Genomic DNA, 22852 nt, shown 5'->3' with positions numbered 1-22852 from the left:
ATCATTTTCTTTATTTTTGTTCTTTCTTTTTCTTTTCTTTCTTTCTTTTTTTTTTTTTTTTCATATTTTGCTTATTAATTGTCATTTCTATTTATCAATAGATTAATAATCTTTAAATTCTAGTGCACTATATATGGTATACAGGTGATAGTACTAAAACGCTGAGAGTACGAATGGAAAACGTTGACAGTACGTCGCATTTAGAAAAACGGAGTATGTGTAGGAAAGATGTATGAGGATAGGTAAAATATGCGATTGCTACACAGAGGTCAAATTTAAAGGTGAGCGCGTGATTTGGGAGGGGGATGTTGCATTTTTAGGCCTATCCGTGCGACATTGATTCTATAAAACCGTCCCTGGTCTCTTAAACACAAATTTTCTGCGCAGCGCCATAGTTTTAAGTTTCTGTATCAACTACACTTTTCATACTTACCTGGTGCAGAGGGCACCCTGATCAAGTAGGGGGTCCCTCCAGGGCGAGGCCTTTCCATTGCACTCCGGATCGGCTGAACCCTGCGATCGCCCCAAATGCGGGCGACTCGGGCACGTAATTTTTAAGTGTGGGGGTCTGCGTTCGCGCTTACCCCTGGATAAATAAATGTAGAATAAGAGAAAAAACTATCCACACCCTATCACATATATAAAACTGCAATAGTAATTAATATTTTTACAATTTCAGTATCATTGTGCATGAATTTTATTTACTGCATGTAGATATTTAAGACGTTTATTCTATTCTTGTTATTGTTAATCAATTTTTATATGAATTAGTTTGTTATGATTCAATAGCTCAGTATAGCTATATTTGTTATTTTATTTCATTTTATTTTTATTGCTTTGTTTTTGGTTTGTTTGTGTGTATTTTCAATTATATTTAATAAAAAAATCATGTTCTTCTATTTTTACACACGCGTACTTAGTGTCTTTACGTTATCCGGGGATCACGTGAAAAAATGTGCATACAAGTAAGATGGAGTTACGTCCCTTTGACCGTAGCCTTTGGTTCACGTAATGCCTACTGTGACGTCGTGTCCGTGACAACAAAAGTGTGGAGATTGTCATGCGGTCGTCAGAGAAGTTTAGAATCCAATTTTCTTGTGAATATTTCTTATTCAGTGTAAGGAAGTGAAAGGAAATTGTTCATATATCAAAGTGGATGTCAATTTCATACAGCAGCGATGTCATTTTTTTGGCTAAATGTGCATTGGATTACGTGTTGGAAATTAAATTCTATAAAAATTGATAAGGACTCGAAGAGCAAGTAATATAAGGTTAGTGAATTTTATTTTCCCTTTCAATTTACTTCAACTAGTTAGAATCGCGTTCACCATTCTCGATAATATCATTTAATCATTCTGCGCATTGACCAACCATATCTCAATAATATATGCGACAGTCATTTTTCTGGGCATCGGAGAAAATCGTGGTTGTAGCTGGATTATAAGAATTCAGTGCAAAACTTGATAGATATGAAATATGATAAAATTAGAATTATTTACTTTTATTTTCCTTTGTTTTTAGCTTTCTAAATAAAGCTATCGATTTTTTTCTTGCACAATGACCCCTCCCTCCACCCCCATTCACCCCCTCACTCCAGTTAATTTTTATTTCCTTCCTTTTATTCATTACACATGTGTGCACATGTGTAAGTCACATAGGCACATGTGTAGCAGTTACCTTTCCTGTTACGTAGTATTAACGTTTCTTCAGCTGTTTACAGTATGCAAATATTTAAAAGGGCTATTTCATATTACTCTCTGTTCCATAGTATTTATATGTTGCAAAAAGTAGTAGGTATTGTACTTGCTTTTCGGCAGTACATATATTAAAATTGGAACGATACAGAGAAGATTAGCATGGCCCCTGCGCAAGGATGACACGCAAATTCGTGAAGCGTTCCATATTTTTTTCATTTTTAAAAAAGTTTTTAAATTTGTTCTCTTTATATTTTCTGTATTTTGTGCCAATTTTCAATGTAGTGTCTATCCTATTTTTAAAATTGGAACGATACGCAAGTTTTGGAAGAATTCCATATATATATATTGATTATTACTAATTATTATTTCTTAAATAAATCAAAAGGAAGTCAACAAAATTAAATCAAACGGGAGGGGGGGAGGGGGGGGGGGAGTTGATAGACACTACTATTTATCATTTTCTTTATTTTTGTTCTTTCTTTTTCTTTTCTTTCTTTCTTTTTTTTTTTTTTTTTCATATTTTGCTTATTAATTGTCATTTCTATTTATCAATAGATTAATAATCTTTAAATTCTAGTGCACTATATATGGTATACAGGTGATAGTACTAAAACGCTGAGAGTACGAATGGAAAACGTTGACAGTACGTCGCATTTAGAAAAACGGAGTATGTGTAGGAAAGATGTATGAGGATAGGTAAAATATGCGATTGCTACACAGAGGTCAAATTTAAAGGTGAGCGCGTGATTTGGGAGGGGGATGTTGCATTTTTAGGCCTATCCGTGCGACATTGATTCTATAAAACCGTCCCTGGTCTCTTAAACACAAATTTTCTGCGCAGCGCCATAGTTTTAAGTTTCTGTATCAACTACACTTTTCATACTTACCTGGTGCAGAGGGCACCCTGATCAAGTAGGGGGTCCCTCCAGGGCGAGGCCTTTCCATTGCACTCCGGATCGGCTGAACCCTGCGATCGCCCCAAATGCGGGCGACTCGGGCACGTAATTTTTAAGTGTGGGGGTCTGCGTTCGCGCTTACCCCTGGATAAATAAATGTAGAATAAGAGAAAAAACTATCCACACCCTATCACATATATAAAACTGCAATAGTAATTAATATTTTTACAATTTCAGTATCATTGTGCATGAATTTTATTTACTGCATGTAGATATTTAAGACGTTTATTCTATTCTTGTTATTGTTAATCAATTTTTATATGAATTAGTTTGTTATGATTCAATAGCTCAGTATAGCTATATTTGTTATTTTATTTCATTTTATTTTTATTGCTTTGTTTTTGGTTTGTTTGTGTGTATTTTCAATTATATTTAATAAAAAAATCATGTTCTTCTATTTTTACACACGCGTACTTAGTGTCTTTACGTTATCCGGGGATCACGTGAAAAAATGTGCATACAAGTAAGATGGAGTTACGTCCCTTTGACCGTAGCCTTTGGTTCACGTAATGCCTACTGTGACGTCGTGTCCGTGACAACAAAAGTGTGGAGATTGTCATGCGGTCGTCAGAGAAGTTTAGAATCCAATTTTCTTGTGAATATTTCTTATTCAGTGTAAGGAAGTGAAAGGAAATTGTTCATATATCAAAGTGGATGTCAATTTCATACAGCAGCGATGTCATTTTTTTGGCTAAATGTGCATTGGATTACGTGTTGGAAATTAAATTCTATAAAAATTGATAAGGACTCGAAGAGCAAGTAATATAAGGTTAGTGAATTTTATTTTCCCTTTCAATTTACTTCAACTAGTTAGAATCGCGTTCACCATTCTCGATAATATCATTTAATCATTCTGCGCATTGACCAACCATATCTCAATAATATATGCGACAGTCATTTTTCTGGGCATCGGAGAAAATCGTGGTTGTAGCTGGATTATAAGAATTCAGTGCAAAACTTGATAGATATGAAATATGATAAAATTAGAATTATTTACTTTTATTTTCCTTTGTTTTTAGCTTTCTAAATAAAGCTATCGATTTTTTTCTTGCACAATGACCCCTCCCCCCACCCCCATTCACCCCCTCACTCCAGTTAATTTTTATTTCCTTCCTTTTATTCATTACACATGTGTGCACATGTGTAAGTCACATAGGCACATGTGTAGCAGTTACCTTTCCTGTTACGTAGTATTAACGTTTCTTCAGCTGTTTACAGTATGCAAATATTTAAAAGGGCTATTTCATATTACTCTCTGTTCCATAGTATTTATATGTTGCAAAAAGTAGTAGGTATTGTACTTGCTTTTCGGCAGTACATATATTAAAATTGGAACGATACAGAGAAGATTAGCATGGCCCCTGCGCAAGGATGACACGCAAATTCGTGAAGCGTTCCATATTTTTTTCATTTTTAAAAAAGTTTTTAAATTTGTTCTCTTTATATTTTCTGTATTTTGTGCCAATTTTCAATGTAGTGTCTATCCTATTTTTAAAATTGGAACGATACGCAAGTTTTGGAAGAATTCCATATATATATATTGATTATTACTAATTATTATTTCTTAAATAAATCAAAAGGAAGTCAACAAAATTAAATCAAACGGGAGGGGGGGAGGGGGGGGGGGGAGTTGATAGACACTACTATTTATCATTTTCTTTATTTTTGTTCTTTCTTTTTCTTTTCTTTCTTTCTTTTTTTTTTTTTTTTTCATATTTTGCTTATTAATTGTCATTTCTATTTATCAATAGATTAATAATCTTTAAATTCTAGTGCACTATATATGGTATACAGGTGATAGTACTAAAACGCTGAGAGTACGAATGGAAAACGTTGACAGTACGTCGCATTTAGAAAAACGGAGTATGTGTAGGAAAGATGTATGAGGATAGGTAAAATATGCGATTGCTACACAGAGGTCAAATTTAAAGGTGAGCGCGTGATTTGGGAGGGGGATGTTGCATTTTTAGGCCTATCCGTGCGACATTGATTCTATAAAACCGTCCCTGGTCTCTTAAACACAAATTTTCTGCGCAGCGCCATAGTTTTAAGTTTCTGTATCAACTACACTTTTCATACTTACCTGGTGCAGAGGGCACCCTGATCAAGTAGGGGGTCCCTCCAGGGCGAGGCCTTTCCATTGCACTCCGGATCGGCTGAACCCTGCGATCGCCCCAAATGCGGGCGACTCGGGCACGTAATTTTTAAGTGTGGGGGTCTGCGTTCGCGCTTACCCCTGGATAAATAAATGTAGAATAAGAGAAAAAACTATCCACACCCTATCACATATATAAAACTGCAATAGTAATTAATATTTTTACAATTTCAGTATCATTGTGCATGAATTTTATTTACTGCATGTAGATATTTAAGACGTTTATTCTATTCTTGTTATTGTTAATCAATTTTTATATGAATTAGTTTGTTATGATTCAATAGCTCAGTATAGCTATATTTGTTATTTTATTTCATTTTATTTTTATTGCTTTGTTTTTGGTTTGTTTGTGTGTATTTTCAATTATATTTAATAAAAAAATCATGTTCTTCTATTTTTACACACGCGTACTTAGTGTCTTTACGTTATCCGGGGATCACGTGAAAAAATGTGCATACAAGTAAGATGGAGTTACGTCCCTTTGACCGTAGCCTTTGGTTCACGTAATGCCTACTGTGACGTCGTGTCCGTGACAACAAAAGTGTGGAGATTGTCATGCGGTCGTCAGAGAAGTTTAGAATCCAATTTTCTTGTGAATATTTCTTATTCAGTGTAAGGAAGTGAAAGGAAATTGTTCATATATCAAAGTGGATGTCAATTTCATACAGCAGCGATGTCATTTTTTTGGCTAAATGTGCATTGGATTACGTGTTGGAAATTAAATTCTATAAAAATTGATAAGGACTCGAAGAGCAAGTAATATAAGGTTAGTGAATTTTATTTTCCCTTTCAATTTACTTCAACTAGTTAGAATCGCGTTCACCATTCTCGATAATATCATTTAATCATTCTGCGCATTGACCAACCATATCTCAATAATATATGCGACAGTCATTTTTCTGGGCATCGGAGAAAATCGTGGTTGTAGCTGGATTATAAGAATTCAGTGCAAAACTTGATAGATATGAAATATGATAAAATTAGAATTATTTACTTTTATTTTCCTTTGTTTTTAGCTTTCTAAATAAAGCTATCGATTTTTTTCTTGCACAATGACCCCTCCCCCCACCCCCATTCACCCCCTCACTCCAGTTAATTTTTATTTCCTTCCTTTTATTCATTACACATGTGTGCACATGTGTAAGTCACATAGGCACATGTGTAGCAGTTACCTTTCCTGTTACGTAGTATTAACGTTTCTTCAGCTGTTTACAGTATGCAAATATTTAAAAGGGCTATTTCATATTACTCTCTGTTCCATAGTATTTATATGTTGCAAAAAGTAGTAGGTATTGTACTTGCTTTTCGGCAGTACATATATTAAAATTGGAACGATACAGAGAAGATTAGCATGGCCCCTGCGCAAGGATGACACGCAAATTCGTGAAGCGTTCCATATTTTTTTCATTTTTAAAAAAGTTTTTAAATTTGTTCTCTTTATATTTTCTGTATTTTGTGCCAATTTTCAATGTAGTGTCTATCCTATTTTTAAAATTGGAACGATACGCAAGTTTTGGAAGAATTCCATATATATATATTGATTATTACTAATTATTATTTCTTAAATAAATCAAAAGGAAGTCAACAAAATTAAATCAAACGGGAGGGGGGGAGGGGGGGGGGGAGTTGATAGACACTACTATTTATCATTTTCTTTATTTTTGTTCTTTCTTTTTCTTTTCTTTCTTTCTTTTTTTTTTTTTTTTCATATTTTGCTTATTAATTGTCATTTCTATTTATCAATAGATTAATAATCTTTAAATTCTAGTGCACTATATATGGTATACAGGTGATAGTACTAAAACGCTGAGAGTACGAATGGAAAACGTTGACAGTACGTCGCATTTAGAAAAACGGAGTATGTGTAGGAAAGATGTATGAGGATAGGTAAAATATGCGATTGCTACACAGAGGTCAAATTTAAAGGTGAGCGCGTGATTTGGGAGGGGGATGTTGCATTTTTAGGCCTATCCGTGCGACATTGATTCTATAAAACCGTCCCTGGTCTCTTAAACACAAATTTTCTGCGCAGCGCCATAGTTTTAAGTTTCTGTATCAACTACACTTTTCATACTTACCTGGTGCAGAGGGCACCCTGATCAAGTAGGGGGTCCCTCCAGGGCGAGGCCTTTCCATTGCACTCCGGATCGGCTGAACCCTGCGATCGCCCCAAATGCGGGCGACTCGGGCACGTAATTTTTAAGTGTGGGGGTCTGCGTTCGCGCTTACCCCTGGATAAATAAATGTAGAATAAGAGAAAAAACTATCCACACCCTATCACATATATAAAACTGCAATAGTAATTAATATTTTTACAATTTCAGTATCATTGTGCATGAATTTTATTTACTGCATGTAGATATTTAAGACGTTTATTCTATTCTTGTTATTGTTAATCAATTTTTATATGAATTAGTTTGTTATGATTCAATAGCTCAGTATAGCTATATTTGTTATTTTATTTCATTTTATTTTTATTGCTTTGTTTTTGGTTTGTTTGTGTGTATTTTCAATTATATTTAATAAAAAAATCATGTTCTTCTATTTTTACACACGCGTACTTAGTGTCTTTACGTTATCCGGGGATCACGTGAAAAAATGTGCATACAAGTAAGATGGAGTTACGTCCCTTTGACCGTAGCCTTTGGTTCACGTAATGCCTACTGTGACGTCGTGTCCGTGACAACAAAAGTGTGGAGATTGTCATGCGGTCGTCAGAGAAGTTTAGAATCCAATTTTCTTGTGAATATTTCTTATTCAGTGTAAGGAAGTGAAAGGAAATTGTTCATATATCAAAGTGGATGTCAATTTCATACAGCAGCGATGTCATTTTTTTGGCTAAATGTGCATTGGATTACGTGTTGGAAATTAAATTCTATAAAAATTGATAAGGACTCGAAGAGCAAGTAATATAAGGTTAGTGAATTTTATTTTCCCTTTCAATTTACTTCAACTAGTTAGAATCGCGTTCACCATTCTCGATAATATCATTTAATCATTCTGCGCATTGACCAACCATATCTCAATAATATATGCGACAGTCATTTTTCTGGGCATCGGAGAAAATCGTGGTTGTAGCTGGATTATAAGAATTCAGTGCAAAACTTGATAGATATGAAATATGATAAAATTAGAATTATTTACTTTTATTTTCCTTTGTTTTTAGCTTTCTAAATAAAGCTATCGATTTTTTTCTTGCACAATGACCCCTCCCTCCACCCCCATTCACCCCCTCACTCCAGTTAATTTTTATTTCCTTCCTTTTATTCATTACACATGTGTGCACATGTGTAAGTCACATAGGCACATGTGTAGCAGTTACCTTTCCTGTTACGTAGTATTAACGTTTCTTCAGCTGTTTACAGTATGCAAATATTTAAAAGGGCTATTTCATATTACTCTCTGTTCCATAGTATTTATATGTTGCAAAAAGTAGTAGGTATTGTACTTGCTTTTCGGCAGTACATATATTAAAATTGGAACGATACAGAGAAGATTAGCATGGCCCCTGCGCAAGGATGACACGCAAATTCGTGAAGCGTTCCATATTTTTTTCATTTTTAAAAAAGTTTTTAAATTTGTTCTCTTTATATTTTCTGTATTTTGTGCCAATTTTCAATGTAGTGTCTATCCTATTTTTAAAATTGGAACGATACGCAAGTTTTGGAAGAATTCCATATATATATATTGATTATTACTAATTATTATTTCTTAAATAAATCAAAAGGAAGTCAACAAAATTAAATCAAACGGGAGGGGGGGAGGGGGGGGGGGAGTTGATAGACACTACTATTTATCATTTTCTTTATTTTTGTTCTTTCTTTTTCTTTTCTTTCTTTCTTTTTTTTTTTTTTTTTCATATTTTGCTTATTAATTGTCATTTCTATTTATCAATAGATTAATAATCTTTAAATTCTAGTGCACTATATATGGTATACAGGTGATAGTACTAAAACGCTGAGAGTACGAATGGAAAACGTTGACAGTACGTCGCATTTAGAAAAACGGAGTATGTGTAGGAAAGATGTATGAGGATAGGTAAAATATGCGATTGCTACACAGAGGTCAAATTTAAAGGTGAGCGCGTGATTTGGGAGGGGGATGTTGCATTTTTAGGCCTATCCGTGCGACATTGATTCTATAAAACCGTCCCTGGTCTCTTAAACACAAATTTTCTGCGCAGCGCCATAGTTTTAAGTTTCTGTATCAACTACACTTTTCATACTTACCTGGTGCAGAGGGCACCCTGATCAAGTAGGGGGTCCCTCCAGGGCGAGGCCTTTCCATTGCACTCCGGATCGGCTGAACCCTGCGATCGCCCCAAATGCGGGCGACTCGGGCACGTAATTTTTAAGTGTGGGGGTCTGCGTTCGCGCTTACCCCTGGATAAATAAATGTAGAATAAGAGAAAAAACTATCCACACCCTATCACATATATAAAACTGCAATAGTAATTAATATTTTTACAATTTCAGTATCATTGTGCATGAATTTTATTTACTGCATGTAGATATTTAAGACGTTTATTCTATTCTTGTTATTGTTAATCAATTTTTATATGAATTAGTTTGTTATGATTCAATAGCTCAGTATAGCTATATTTGTTATTTTATTTCATTTTATTTTTATTGCTTTGTTTTTGGTTTGTTTGTGTGTATTTTCAATTATATTTAATAAAAAAATCATGTTCTTCTATTTTTACACACGCGTACTTAGTGTCTTTACGTTATCCGGGGATCACGTGAAAAAATGTGCATACAAGTAAGATGGAGTTACGTCCCTTTGACCGTAGCCTTTGGTTCACGTAATGCCTACTGTGACGTCGTGTCCGTGACAACAAAAGTGTGGAGATTGTCATGCGGTCGTCAGAGAAGTTTAGAATCCAATTTTCTTGTGAATATTTCTTATTCAGTGTAAGGAAGTGAAAGGAAATTGTTCATATATCAAAGTGGATGTCAATTTCATACAGCAGCGATGTCATTTTTTTGGCTAAATGTGCATTGGATTACGTGTTGGAAATTAAATTCTATAAAAATTGATAAGGACTCGAAGAGCAAGTAATATAAGGTTAGTGAATTTTATTTTCCCTTTCAATTTACTTCAACTAGTTAGAATCGCGTTCACCATTCTCGATAATATCATTTAATCATTCTGCGCATTGACCAACCATATCTCAATAATATATGCGACAGTCATTTTTCTGGGCATCGGAGAAAATCGTGGTTGTAGCTGGATTATAAGAATTCAGTGCAAAACTTGATAGATATGAAATATGATAAAATTAGAATTATTTACTTTTATTTTCCTTTGTTTTTAGCTTTCTAAATAAAGCTATCGATTTTTTTCTTGCACAATGACCCCTCCCCCCACCCCCATTCACCCCCTCACTCCAGTTAATTTTTATTTCCTTCCTTTTATTCATTACACATGTGTGCACATGTGTAAGTCACATAGGCACATGTGTAGCAGTTACCTTTCCTGTTACGTAGTATTAACGTTTCTTCAGCTGTTTACAGTATGCAAATATTTAAAAGGGCTATTTCATATTACTCTCTGTTCCATAGTATTTATATGTTGCAAAAAGTAGTAGGTATTGTACTTGCTTTTCGGCAGTACATATATTAAAATTGGAACGATACAGAGAAGATTAGCATGGCCCCTGCGCAAGGATGACACGCAAATTCGTGAAGCGTTCCATATTTTTTTCATTTTTAAAAAAGTTTTTAAATTTGTTCTCTTTATATTTTCTGTATTTTGTGCCAATTTTCAATGTAGTGTCTATCCTATTTTTAAAATTGGAACGATACGCAAGTTTTGGAAGAATTCCATATATATATATTGATTATTACTAATTATTATTTCTTAAATAAATCAAAAGGAAGTCAACAAAATTAAATCAAACGGGAGGGGGGGAGGGGGGGGGGGAGTTGATAGACACTACTATTTATCATTTTCTTTATTTTTGTTCTTTCTTTTTCTTTTCTTTCTTTCTTTTTTTTTTTTTTTTTCATATTTTGCTTATTAATTGTCATTTCTATTTATCAATAGATTAATAATCTTTAAATTCTAGTGCACTATATATGGTATACAGGTGATAGTACTAAAACGCTGAGAGTACGAATGGAAAACGTTGACAGTACGTCGCATTTAGAAAAACGGAGTATGTGTAGGAAAGATGTATGAGGATAGGTAAAATATGCGATTGCTACACAGAGGTCAAATTTAAAGGTGAGCGCGTGATTTGGGAGGGGGATGTTGCATTTTTAGGCCTATCCGTGCGACATTGATTCTATAAAACCGTCCCTGGTCTCTTAAACACAAATTTTCTGCGCAGCGCCATAGTTTTAAGTTTCTGTATCAACTACACTTTTCATACTTACCTGGTGCAGAGGGCACCCTGATCAAGTAGGGGGTCCCTCCAGGGCGAGGCCTTTCCATTGCACTCCGGATCGGCTGAACCCTGCGATCGCCCCAAATGCGGGCGACTCGGGCACGTAATTTTTAAGTGTGGGGGTCTGCGTTCGCGCTTACCCCTGGATAAATAAATGTAGAATAAGAGAAAAAACTATCCACACCCTATCACATATATAAAACTGCAATAGTAATTAATATTTTTACAATTTCAGTATCATTGTGCATGAATTTTATTTACTGCATGTAGATATTTAAGACGTTTATTCTATTCTTGTTATTGTTAATCAATTTTTATATGAATTAGTTTGTTATGATTCAATAGCTCAGTATAGCTATATTTGTTATTTTATTTCATTTTATTTTTATTGCTTTGTTTTTGGTTTGTTTGTGTGTATTTTCAATTATATTTAATAAAAAAATCATGTTCTTCTATTTTTACACACGCGTACTTAGTGTCTTTACGTTATCCGGGGATCACGTGAAAAAATGTGCATACAAGTAAGATGGAGTTACGTCCCTTTGACCGTAGCCTTTGGTTCACGTAATGCCTACTGTGACGTCGTGTCCGTGACAACAAAAGTGTGGAGATTGTCATGCGGTCGTCAGAGAAGTTTAGAATCCAATTTTCTTGTGAATATTTCTTATTCAGTGTAAGGAAGTGAAAGGAAATTGTTCATATATCAAAGTGGATGTCAATTTCATACAGCAGCGATGTCATTTTTTTGGCTAAATGTGCATTGGATTACGTGTTGGAAATTAAATTCTATAAAAATTGATAAGGACTCGAAGAGCAAGTAATATAAGGTTAGTGAATTTTATTTTCCCTTTCAATTTACTTCAACTAGTTAGAATCGCGTTCACCATTCTCGATAATATCATTTAATCATTCTGCGCATTGACCAACCATATCTCAATAATATATGCGACAGTCATTTTTCTGGGCATCGGAGAAAATCGTGGTTGTAGCTGGATTATAAGAATTCAGTGCAAAACTTGATAGATATGAAATATGATAAAATTAGAATTATTTACTTTTATTTTCCTTTGTTTTTAGCTTTCTAAATAAAGCTATCGATTTTTTTCTTGCACAATGACCCCTCCCCCCACCCCCATTCACCCCCTCACTCCAGTTAATTTTTATTTCCTTCCTTTTATTCATTACACATGTGTGCACATGTGTAAGTCACATAGGCACATGTGTAGCAGTTACCTTTCCTGTTACGTAGTATTAACGTTTCTTCAGCTGTTTACAGTATGCAAATATTTAAAAGGGCTATTTCATATTACTCTCTGTTCCATAGTATTTATATGTTGCAAAAAGTAGTAGGTATTGTACTTGCTTTTCGGCAGTACATATATTAAAATTGGAACGATACAGAGAAGATTAGCATGGCCCCTGCGCAAGGATGACACGCAAATTCGTGAAGCGTTCCATATTTTTTTCATTTTTAAAAAAGTTTTTAAATTTGTTCTCTTTATATTTTCTGTATTTTGTGCCAATTTTCAATGTAGTGTCTATCCTATTTTTAAAATTGGAACGATACGCAAGTTTTGGAAGAATTCCATATATATATATTGATTATTACTAATTATTATTTCTTAAATAAATCAAAAGGAAGTCAACAAAATTAAATCAAACGGGAGGGGGGGAGGGGGGGGGGGAGTTGATAGACACTACTATTTATCATTTTCTTTATTTTTGTTCTTTCTTTTTCTTTTCTTTCTTTCTTTTTTTTTTTTTTTTTTCATATTTTGCTTATTAATTGTCATTTCTATTTATCAATAGATTAATAATCTTTAAATTCTAGTGCACTATATATGGTATACAGGTGATAGTACTAAAACGCTGAGAGTACGAATGGAAAACGTTGACAGTACGTCGCATTTAGAAAAACGGAGTATGTGTAGGAAAGATGTATGAGGATAGGTAAAATATGCGATTGCTACACAGAGGTCAAATTTAAAGGTGAGCGCGTGATTTGGGAGGGGGATGTTGCATTTTTAGGCCTATCCGTGCGACATTGATTCTATAAAACCGTCCCTGGTCTCTTAAACACAAATTTTCTGCGCAGCGCCATAGTTTTAAGTTTCTGTATCAACTACACTTTTCATACTTACCTGGTGCAGAGGGCACCCTGATCAAGTAGGGGGTCCCTCCAGGGCGAGGCCTTTCCATTGCACTCCGGATCGGCTGAACCCTGCGATCGCCCCAAATGCGGGCGACTCGGGCACGTAATTTTTAAGTGTGGGGGTCTGCGTTCGCGCTTACCCCTGGATAAATAAATGTAGAATAAGAGAAAAAACTATCCACACCCTATCACATATATAAAACTGCAATAGTAATTAATATTTTTACAATTTCAGTATCATTGTGCATGAATTTTATTTACTGCATGTAGATATTTAAGACGTTTATTCTATTCTTGTTATTGTTAATCAATTTTTATATGAATTAGTTTGTTATGATTCAATAGCTCAGTATAGCTATATTTGTTATTTTATTTCATTTTATTTTTATTGCTTTGTTTTTGGTTTGTTTGTGTGTATTTTCAATTATATTTAATAAAAAAATCATGTTCTTCTATTTTTACACACGCGTACTTAGTGTCTTTACGTTATCCGGGGATCACGTGAAAAAATGTGCATACAAGTAAGATGGAGTTACGTCCCTTTGACCGTAGCCTTTGGTTCACGTAATGCCTACTGTGACGTCGTGTCCGTGACAACAAAAGTGTGGAGATTGTCATGCGGTCGTCAGAGAAGTTTAGAATCCAATTTTCTTGTGAATATTTCTTATTCAGTGTAAGGAAGTGAAAGGAAATTGTTCATATATCAAAGTGGATGTCAATTTCATACAGCAGCGATGTCATTTTTTTGGCTAAATGTGCATTGGATTACGTGTTGGAAATTAAATTCTATAAAAATTGATAAGGACTCGAAGAGCAAGTAATATAAGGTTAGTGAATTTTATTTTCCCTTTCAATTTACTTCAACTAGTTAGAATCGCGTTCACCATTCTCGATAATATCATTTAATCATTCTGCGCATTGACCAACCATATCTCAATAATATATGCGACAGTCATTTTTCTGGGCATCGGAGAAAATCGTGGTTGTAGCTGGATTATAAGAATTCAGTGCAAAACTTGATAGATATGAAATATGATAAAATTAGAATTATTTACTTTTATTTTCCTTTGTTTTTAGCTTTCTAAATAAAGCTATCGATTTTTTTCTTGCACAATGACCCCTCCCCCCACCCCCATTCACCCCCTCACTCCAGTTAATTTTTATTTCCTTCCTTTTATTCATTACACATGTGTGCACATGTGTAAGTCACATAGGCACATGTGTAGCAGTTACCTTTCCTGTTACGTAGTATTAACGTTTCTTCAGCTGTTTACAGTATGCAAATATTTAAAAGGGCTATTTCATATTACTCTCTGTTCCATAGTATTTATATGTTGCAAAAAGTAGTAGGTATTGTACTTGCTTTTCGGCAGTACATATATTAAAATTGGAACGATACAGAGAAGATTAGCATGGCCCCTGCGCAAGGATGACACGCAAATTCGTGAAGCGTTCCATATTTTTTTCATTTTTAAAAAAGTTTTTAAATTTGTTCTCTTTATATTTTCTGTATTTTGTGCCAATTTTCAATGTAGTGTCTATCCTATTTTTAAAATTGGAACGATACGCAAGTTTTGGAAGAATTCCATATATATATATTGATTATTACTAATTATTATTTCTTAAATAAATCAAAAGGAAGTCAACAAAATTAAATCAAACGGGAGGGGGGGAGGGGGGGGGGGAGTTGATAGACACTACTATTTATCATTTTCTTTATTTTTGTTCTTTCTTTTTCTTTTCTTTCTTTCTTTTTTTTTTTTTTTTCATATTTTGCTTATTAATTGTCATTTCTATTTATCAATAGATTAATAATCTTTAAATTCTAGTGCACTATATATGGTATACAGGTGATAGTACTAAAACGCTGAGAGTACGAATGGAAAACGTTGACAGTACGTCGCATTTAGAAAAACGGAGTATGTGTAGGAAAGATGTATGAGGATAGGTAAAATATGCGATTGCTACACAGAGGTCAAATTTAAAGGTGAGCGCGTGATTTGGGAGGGGGATGTTGCATTTTTAGGCCTATCCGTGCGACATTGATTCTATAAAACCGTCCCTGGTCTCTTAAACACAAATTTTCTGCGCAGCGCCATAGTTTTAAGTTTCTGTATCAACTACACTTTTCATACTTACCTGGTGCAGAGGGCACCCTGATCAAGTAGGGGGTCCCTCCAGGGCGAGGCCTTTCCATTGCACTCCGGATCGGCTGAACCCTGCGATCGCCCCAAATGCGGGCGACTCGGGCACGTAATTTTTAAGTGTGGGGGTCTGCGTTCGCGCTTACCCCTGGATAAATAAATGTAGAATAAGAGAAAAAACTATCCACACCCTATCACATATATAAAACTGCAATAGTAATTAATATTTTTACAATTTCAGTATCATTGTGCATGAATTTTATTTACTGCATGTAGATATTTAAGACGTTTATTCTATTCTTGTTATTGTTAATCAATTTTTATATGAATTAGTTTGTTATGATTCAATAGCTCAGTATAGCTATATTTGTTATTTTATTTCATTTTATTTTTATTGCTTTGTTTTTGGTTTGTTTGTGTGTATTTTCAATTATATTTAATAAAAAAATCATGTTCTTCTATTTTTACACACGCGTACTTAGTGTCTTTACGTTATCCGGGGATCACGTGAAAAAATGTGCATACAAGTAAGATGGAGTTACGTCCCTTTGACCGTAGCCTTTGGTTCACGTAATGCCTACTGTGACGTCGTGTCCGTGACAACAAAAGTGTGGAGATTGTCATGCGGTCGTCAGAGAAGTTTAGAATCCAATTTTCTTGTGAATATTTCTTATTCAGTGTAAGGAAGTGAAAGGAAATTGTTCATATATCAAAGTGGATGTCAATTTCATACAGCAGCGATGTCATTTTTTTGGCTAAATGTGCATTGGATTACGTGTTGGAAATTAAATTCTATAAAAATTGATAAGGACTCGAAGAGCAAGTAATATAAGGTTAGTGAATTTTATTTTCCCTTTCAATTTACTTCAACTAGTTAGAATCGCGTTCACCATTCTCGATAATATCATTTAATCATTCTGCGCATTGACCAACCATATCTCAATAATATATGCGACAGTCATTTTTCTGGGCATCGGAGAAAATCGTGGTTGTAGCTGGATTATAAGAATTCAGTGCAAAACTTGATAGATATGAAATATGATAAAATTAGAATTATTTACTTTTATTTTCCTTTGTTTTTAGCTTTCTAAATAAAGCTATCGATTTTTTTCTTGCACAATGACCCCTCCCTCCACCCCCATTCACCCCCTCACTCCAGTTAATTTTTATTTCCTTCCTTTTATTCATTACACATGTGTGCACATGTGTAAGTCACATAGGCACATGTGTAGCAGTTACCTTTCCTGTTACGTAGTATTAACGTTTCTTCAGCTGTTTACAGTATGCAAATATTTAAAAGGGCTATTTCATATTACTCTCTGTTCCATAGTATTTATATGTTGCAAAAAGTAGTAGGTATTGTACTTGCTTTTCGGCAGTACATATATTAAAATTGGAACGATACAGAGAAGATTAGCATGGCCCCTGCGCAAGGATGACACGCAAATTCGTGAAGCGTTCCATATTTTTTTCATTTTTAAAAAAGTTTTTAAATTTGTTCTCTTTATATTTTCTGTATTTTGTGCCAATTTTCAATGTAGTGTCTATCCTATTTTTAAAATTGGAACGATACGCAAGTTTTGGAAGAATTCCATATATATATATTGATTATTACTAATTATTATTTCTTAAATAAATCAAAAGGAAGTCAACAAAATTAAATCAAACGGGAGGGGGGGAGGGGGGGGGGGAGTTGATAGACACTACTATTTATCATTTTCTTTATTTTTGTTCTTTCTTTTTCTTTTCTTTCTTTCTTTTTTTTTTTTTTTTTCATATTTTGCTTATTAATTGTCATTTCTATTTATCAATAGATTAATAATCTTTAAATTCTAGTGCACTATATATGGTATACAGGTGATAGTACTAAAACGCTGAGAGTACGAATGGAAAACGTTGACAGTACGTCGCATTTAGAAAAACGGAGTATGTGTAGGAAAGATGTATGAGGATAGGTAAAATATGCGATTGCTACACAGAGGTCAAATTTAAAGGTGAGCGCGTGATTTGGGAGGGGGATGTTGCATTTTTAGGCCTATCCGTGCGACATTGATTCTATAAAACCGTCCCTGGTCTCTTAAACACAAATTTTCTGCGCAGCGCCATAGTTTTAAGTTTCTGTATCAACTACACTTTTCATACTTACCTGGTGCAGAGGGCACCCTGATCAAGTAGGGGGTCCCTCCAGGGCGAGGCCTTTCCATTGCACTCCGGATCGGCTGAACCCTGCGATCGCCCCAAATGCGGGCGACTCGGGCACGTAATTTTTAAGTGTGGGGGTCTGCGTTCGCGCTTACCCCTGGATAAATAAATGTAGAATAAGAGAAAAAACTATCCACACCCTATCACATATATAAAACTGCAATAGTAATTAATATTTTTACAATTTCAGTATCATTGTGCATGAATTTTATTTACTGCATGTAGATATTTAAGACGTTTATTCTATTCTTGTTATTGTTAATCAATTTTTATATGAATTAGTTTGTTATGATTCAATAGCTCAGTATAGCTATATTTGTTATTTTATTTCATTTTATTTTTATTGCTTTGTTTTTGGTTTGTTTGTGTGTATTTTCAATTATATTTAATAAAAAAATCATGTTCTTCTATTTTTACACACGCGTACTTAGTGTCTTTACGTTATCCGGGGATCACGTGAAAAAATGTGCATACAAGTAAGATGGAGTTACGTCCCTTTGACCGTAGCCTTTGGTTCACGTAATGCCTACTGTGACGTCGTGTCCGTGACAACAAAAGTGTGGAGATTGTCATGCGGTCGTCAGAGAAGTTTAGAATCCAATTTTCTTGTGAATATTTCTTATTCAGTGTAAGGAAGTGAAAGGAAATTGTTCATATATCAAAGTGGATGTCAATTTCATACAGCAGCGATGTCATTTTTTTGGCTAAATGTGCATTGGATTACGTGTTGGAAATTAAATTCTATAAAAATTGATAAGGACTCGAAGAGCAAGTAATATAAGGTTAGTGAATTTTATTTTCCCTTTCAATTTACTTCAACTAGTTAGAATCGCGTTCACCATTCTCGATAATATCATTTAATCATTCTGCGCATTGACCAACCATATCTCAATAATATATGCGACAGTCATTTTTCTGGGCATCGGAGAAAATCGTGGTTGTAGCTGGATTATAAGAATTCAGTGCAAAACTTGATAGATATGAAATATGATAAAATTAGAATTATTTACTTTTATTTTCCTTTGTTTTTAGCTTTCTAAATAAAGCTATCGATTTTTTTCTTGCACAATGACCCCTCCCCCCACCCCCATTCACCCCCTCACTCCAGTTAATTTTTATTTCCTTCCTTTTATTCATTACACATGTGTGCACATGTGTAAGTCACATAGGCACATGTGTAGCAGTTACCTTTCCTGTTACGTAGTATTAACGTTTCTTCAGCTGTTTACAGTATGCAAATATTTAAAAGGGCTATTTCATATTACTCTCTGTTCCATAGTATTTATATGTTGCAAAAAGTAGTAGGTATTGTACTTGCTTTTCGGCAGTACATATATTAAAATTGGAACGATACAGAGAAGATTAGCATGGCCCCTGCGCAAGGATGACACGCAAATTCGTGAAGCGTTCCATATTTTTTTCATTTTTAAAAAAGTTTTTAAATTTGTTCTCTTTATATTTTCTGTATTTTGTGCCAATTTTCAATGTAGTGTCTATCCTATTTTTAAAATTGGAACGATACGCAAGTTTTGGAAGAATTCCATATATATATATTGATTATTACTAATTATTATTTCTTAAATAAATCAAAAGGAAGTCAACAAAATTAAATCAAACGGGAGGGGGGGAGGGGGGGGGGGAGTTGATAGACACTACTATTTATCATTTTCTTTATTTTTGTTCTTTCTTTTTCTTTTCTTTCTTTCTTTTTTTTTTTTTTTTTCATATTTTGCTTATTAATTGTCATTTCTATTTATCAATAGATTAATAATCTTTAAATTCTAGTGCACTATATATGGTATACAGGTGATAGTACTAAAACGCTGAGAGTACGAATGGAAAACGTTGACAGTACGTCGCATTTAGAAAAACGGAGTATGTGTAGGAAAGATGTATGAGGATAGGTAAAATATGCGATTGCTACACAGAGGTCAAATTTAAAGGTGAGCGCGTGATTTGGGAGGGGGATGTTGCATTTTTAGGCCTATCCGTGCGACATTGATTCTATAAAACCGTCCCTGGTCTCTTAAACACAAATTTTCTGCGCAGCGCCATAGTTTTAAGTTTCTGTATCAACTACACTTTTCATACTTACCTGGTGCAGAGGGCACCCTGATCAAGTAGGGGGTCCCTCCAGGGCGAGGCCTTTCCATTGCACTCCGGATCGGCTGAACCCTGCGATCGCCCCAAATGCGGGCGACTCGGGCACGTAATTTTTAAGTGTGGGGGTCTGCGTTCGCGCTTACCCCTGGATAAATAAATGTAGAATAAGAGAAAAAACTATCCACACCCTATCACATATATAAAACTGCAATAGTAATTAATATTTTTACAATTTCAGTATCATTGTGCATGAATTTTATTTACTGCATGTAGATATTTAAGACGTTTATTCTATTCTTGTTATTGTTAATCAATTTTTATATGAATTAGTTTGTTATGATTCAATAGCTCAGTATAGCTATATTTGTTATTTTATTTCATTTTATTTTTATTGCTTTGTTTTTGGTTTGTTTGTGTGTATTTTCAATTATATTTAATAAAAAAATCATGTTCTTCTATTTTTACACACGCGTACTTAGTGTCTTTACGTTATCCGGGGATCACGTGAAAAAATGTGCATACAAGTAAGATGGAGTTACGTCCCTTTGACCGTAGCCTTTGGTTCACGTAATGCCTACTGTGACGTCGTGTCCGTGACAACAAAAGTGTGGAGATTGTCATGCGGTCGTCAGAGAAGTTTAGAATCCAATTTTCTTGTGAATATTTCTTATTCAGTGTAAGGAAGTGAAAGGAAATTGTTCATATATCAAAGTGGATGTCAATTTCATACAGCAGCGATGTCATTTTTTTGGCTAAATGTGCATTGGATTACGTGTTGGAAATTAAATTCTATAAAAATTGATAAGGACTCGAAGAGCAAGTAATATAAGGTTAGTGAATTTTATTTTCCCTTTCAATTTACTTCAACTAGTTAGAATCGCGTTCACCATTCTCGATAATATCATTTAATCATTCTGCGCATTGACCAACCATATCTCAATAATATATGCGACAGTCATTTTTCTGGGCATCGGAGAAAATCGTGGTTGTAGCTGGATTATAAGAATTCAGTGCAAAACTTGATAGATATGAAATATGATAAAATTAGAATTATTTACTTTTATTTTCCTTTGTTTTTAGCTTTCTAAATAAAGCTATCGATTTTTTTCTTGCACAATGACCCCTCCCCCCACCCCCATTCACCCCCTCACTCCAGTTAATTTTTATTTCCTTCCTTTTATTCATTACACATGTGTGCACATGTGTAAGTCACATAGGCACATGTGTAGCAGTTACCTTTCCTGTTACGTAGTATTAACGTTTCTTCAGCTGTTTACAGTATGCAAATATTTAAAAGGGCTATTTCATATTACTCTCTGTTCCATAGTATTTATATGTTGCAAAAAGTAGTAGGTATTGTACTTGCTTTTCGGCAGTACATATATTAAAATTGGAACGATACAGAGAAGATTAGCATGGCCCCTGCGCAAGGATGACACGCAAATTCGTGAAGCGTTCCATATTTTTTTCATTTTTAAAAAAGTTTTTAAATTTGTTCTCTTTATATTTTCTGTATTTTGTGCCAATTTTCAATGTAGTGTCTATCCTATTTTTAAAATTGGAACGATACGCAAGTTTTGGAAGAATTCCATATATATATATTGATTATTACTAATTATTATTTCTTAAATAAATCAAAAGGAAGTCAACAAAATTAAATCAAACGGGAGGGGGGGAGGGGGGGGGGGAGTTGATAGACACTACTATTTATCATTTTCTTTATTTTTGTTCTTTCTTTTTCTTTTCTTTCTTTCTTTTTTTTTTTTTTTTCATATTTTGCTTATTAATTGTCATTTCTATTTATCAATAGATTAATAATCTTTAAATTCTAGTGCACTATATATGGTATACAGGTGATAGTACTAAAACGCTGAGAGTACGAATGGAAAACGTTGACAGTACGTCGCATTTAGAAAAACGGAGTATGTGTAGGAAAGATGTATGAGGATAGGTAAAATATGCGATTGCTACACAGAGGTCAAATTTAAAGGTGAGCGCGTGATTTGGGAGGGGGATGTTGCATTTTTAGGCCTATCCGTGCGACATTGATTCTATAAAACCGTCCCTGGTCTCTTAAACACAAATTTTCTGCGCAGCGCCATAGTTTTAAGTTTCTGTATCAACTACACTTTTCATACTTACCTGGTGCAGAGGGCACCCTGATCAAGTAGGGGGTCCCTCCAGGGCGAGGCCTTTCCATTGCACTCCGGATCGGCTGAACCCTGCGATCGCCCCAAATGCGGGCGACTCGGGCACGTAATTTTTAAGTGTGGGGGTCTGCGTTCGCGCTTACCCCTGGATAAATAAATGTAGAATAAGAGAAAAAACTATCCACACCCTATCACATATATAAAACTGCAATAGTAATTAATATTTTTACAATTTCAGTATCATTGTGCATGAATTTTATTTACTGCATGTAGATATTTAAGACGTTTATTCTATTCTTGTTATTGTTAATCAATTTTTATATGAATTAGTTTGTTATGATTCAATAGCTCAGTATAGCTATATTTGTTATTTTATTTCATTTTATTTTTATTGCTTTGTTTTTGGTTTGTTTGTGTGTATTTTCAATTATATTTAATAAAAAAATCATGTTCTTCTATTTTTACACACGCGTACTTAGTGTCTTTACGTTATCCGGGGATCACGTGAAAAAATGTGCATACAAGTAAGATGGAGTTACGTCCCTTTGACCGTAGCCTTTGGTTCACGTAATGCCTACTGTGACGTCGTGTCCGTGACAACAAAAGTGTGGAGATTGTCATGCGGTCGTCAGAGAAGTTTAGAATCCAATTTTCTTGTGAATATTTCTTATTCAGTGTAAGGAAGTGAAAGGAAATTGTTCATATATCAAAGTGGATGTCAATTTCATACAGCAGCGATGTCATTTTTTTGGCTAAATGTGCATTGGATTACGTGTTGGAAATTAAATTCTATAAAAATTGATAAGGACTCGAAGAGCAAGTAATATAAGGTTAGTGAATTTTATTTTCCCTTTCAATTTACTTCAACTAGTTAGAATCGCGTTCACCATTCTCGATAATAT

General features: G+C 34.3%; 21 non-coding genes across 21 annotated transcripts; all 21 read left to right on the top strand.

Annotated features, from left to right (window-relative positions):
- The first annotated feature begins 425 nt into the window (after window positions 1-425).
- LOC133177497 (U1 spliceosomal RNA) lies at window positions 426-589 on the top strand. Its single transcript, XR_009719732.1, has one exon. It is a non-coding gene; the product is annotated as a U1 spliceosomal RNA (small nuclear RNA).
- Window positions 590-1799: 1210 nt separating this feature from the next.
- On the top strand, window positions 1800-1908 carry LOC133177468 (U6 spliceosomal RNA). Its single transcript, XR_009719703.1, has one exon. It is a non-coding gene; the product is annotated as a U6 spliceosomal RNA (small nuclear RNA).
- Window positions 1909-2576: 668 nt separating this feature from the next.
- Window positions 2577-2740, top strand: LOC133177496 (U1 spliceosomal RNA). Its single transcript, XR_009719731.1, has one exon. It is a non-coding gene; the product is annotated as a U1 spliceosomal RNA (small nuclear RNA).
- Window positions 2741-3950: 1210 nt separating this feature from the next.
- Window positions 3951-4059, top strand: LOC133177530 (U6 spliceosomal RNA). Its single transcript, XR_009719762.1, has one exon. It is a non-coding gene; the product is annotated as a U6 spliceosomal RNA (small nuclear RNA).
- Window positions 4060-4728: 669 nt separating this feature from the next.
- Window positions 4729-4892, top strand: LOC133177495 (U1 spliceosomal RNA). Its single transcript, XR_009719730.1, has one exon. It is a non-coding gene; the product is annotated as a U1 spliceosomal RNA (small nuclear RNA).
- Window positions 4893-6102: 1210 nt separating this feature from the next.
- Window positions 6103-6211, top strand: LOC133177529 (U6 spliceosomal RNA). The gene has a single exon (XR_009719761.1). It is a non-coding gene; the product is annotated as a U6 spliceosomal RNA (small nuclear RNA).
- Window positions 6212-6878: 667 nt separating this feature from the next.
- LOC133177494 (U1 spliceosomal RNA) lies at window positions 6879-7042 on the top strand. The gene has a single exon (XR_009719729.1). It is a non-coding gene; the product is annotated as a U1 spliceosomal RNA (small nuclear RNA).
- Window positions 7043-8252: 1210 nt separating this feature from the next.
- On the top strand, window positions 8253-8361 carry LOC133177528 (U6 spliceosomal RNA). The gene has a single exon (XR_009719760.1). It is a non-coding gene; the product is annotated as a U6 spliceosomal RNA (small nuclear RNA).
- Window positions 8362-9029: 668 nt separating this feature from the next.
- LOC133177493 (U1 spliceosomal RNA) lies at window positions 9030-9193 on the top strand. Its single transcript, XR_009719728.1, has one exon. It is a non-coding gene; the product is annotated as a U1 spliceosomal RNA (small nuclear RNA).
- Window positions 9194-10403: 1210 nt separating this feature from the next.
- On the top strand, window positions 10404-10512 carry LOC133177527 (U6 spliceosomal RNA). Its single transcript, XR_009719759.1, has one exon. It is a non-coding gene; the product is annotated as a U6 spliceosomal RNA (small nuclear RNA).
- A 668-nt stretch (window positions 10513-11180) lies between these two features.
- LOC133177492 (U1 spliceosomal RNA) lies at window positions 11181-11344 on the top strand. The gene has a single exon (XR_009719727.1). It is a non-coding gene; the product is annotated as a U1 spliceosomal RNA (small nuclear RNA).
- Window positions 11345-12554: 1210 nt separating this feature from the next.
- Window positions 12555-12663, top strand: LOC133177526 (U6 spliceosomal RNA). The gene has a single exon (XR_009719758.1). It is a non-coding gene; the product is annotated as a U6 spliceosomal RNA (small nuclear RNA).
- Window positions 12664-13332: 669 nt separating this feature from the next.
- LOC133177490 (U1 spliceosomal RNA) lies at window positions 13333-13496 on the top strand. The gene has a single exon (XR_009719725.1). It is a non-coding gene; the product is annotated as a U1 spliceosomal RNA (small nuclear RNA).
- A 1210-nt stretch (window positions 13497-14706) lies between these two features.
- LOC133177523 (U6 spliceosomal RNA) lies at window positions 14707-14815 on the top strand. Its single transcript, XR_009719756.1, has one exon. It is a non-coding gene; the product is annotated as a U6 spliceosomal RNA (small nuclear RNA).
- Window positions 14816-15482: 667 nt separating this feature from the next.
- Window positions 15483-15646, top strand: LOC133177489 (U1 spliceosomal RNA). Its single transcript, XR_009719724.1, has one exon. It is a non-coding gene; the product is annotated as a U1 spliceosomal RNA (small nuclear RNA).
- A 1210-nt stretch (window positions 15647-16856) lies between these two features.
- On the top strand, window positions 16857-16965 carry LOC133177522 (U6 spliceosomal RNA). Its single transcript, XR_009719755.1, has one exon. It is a non-coding gene; the product is annotated as a U6 spliceosomal RNA (small nuclear RNA).
- A 668-nt stretch (window positions 16966-17633) lies between these two features.
- Window positions 17634-17797, top strand: LOC133177488 (U1 spliceosomal RNA). Its single transcript, XR_009719722.1, has one exon. It is a non-coding gene; the product is annotated as a U1 spliceosomal RNA (small nuclear RNA).
- Window positions 17798-19007: 1210 nt separating this feature from the next.
- LOC133177521 (U6 spliceosomal RNA) lies at window positions 19008-19116 on the top strand. Its single transcript, XR_009719754.1, has one exon. It is a non-coding gene; the product is annotated as a U6 spliceosomal RNA (small nuclear RNA).
- Window positions 19117-19784: 668 nt separating this feature from the next.
- On the top strand, window positions 19785-19948 carry LOC133177487 (U1 spliceosomal RNA). Its single transcript, XR_009719721.1, has one exon. It is a non-coding gene; the product is annotated as a U1 spliceosomal RNA (small nuclear RNA).
- A 1210-nt stretch (window positions 19949-21158) lies between these two features.
- Window positions 21159-21267, top strand: LOC133177520 (U6 spliceosomal RNA). The gene has a single exon (XR_009719753.1). It is a non-coding gene; the product is annotated as a U6 spliceosomal RNA (small nuclear RNA).
- A 667-nt stretch (window positions 21268-21934) lies between these two features.
- Window positions 21935-22098, top strand: LOC133177486 (U1 spliceosomal RNA). Its single transcript, XR_009719720.1, has one exon. It is a non-coding gene; the product is annotated as a U1 spliceosomal RNA (small nuclear RNA).
- The last annotated feature ends 754 nt before the right edge of the window (window positions 22099-22852 follow it).

Source organism: Saccostrea echinata, unplaced genomic scaffold (assembly GCF_033153115.1).
Source record: "Saccostrea echinata isolate AGI-Se365-2 ecotype Australia unplaced genomic scaffold, CSIRO_AGI_Sech_v1 ptg000159c, whole genome shotgun sequence".
NCBI classification, from domain to species: Eukaryota; Metazoa; Mollusca; class Bivalvia; order Ostreida; family Ostreidae; genus Saccostrea; species Saccostrea echinata.
This window is presented reverse-complemented; position numbering and strand designations above follow the sequence as displayed.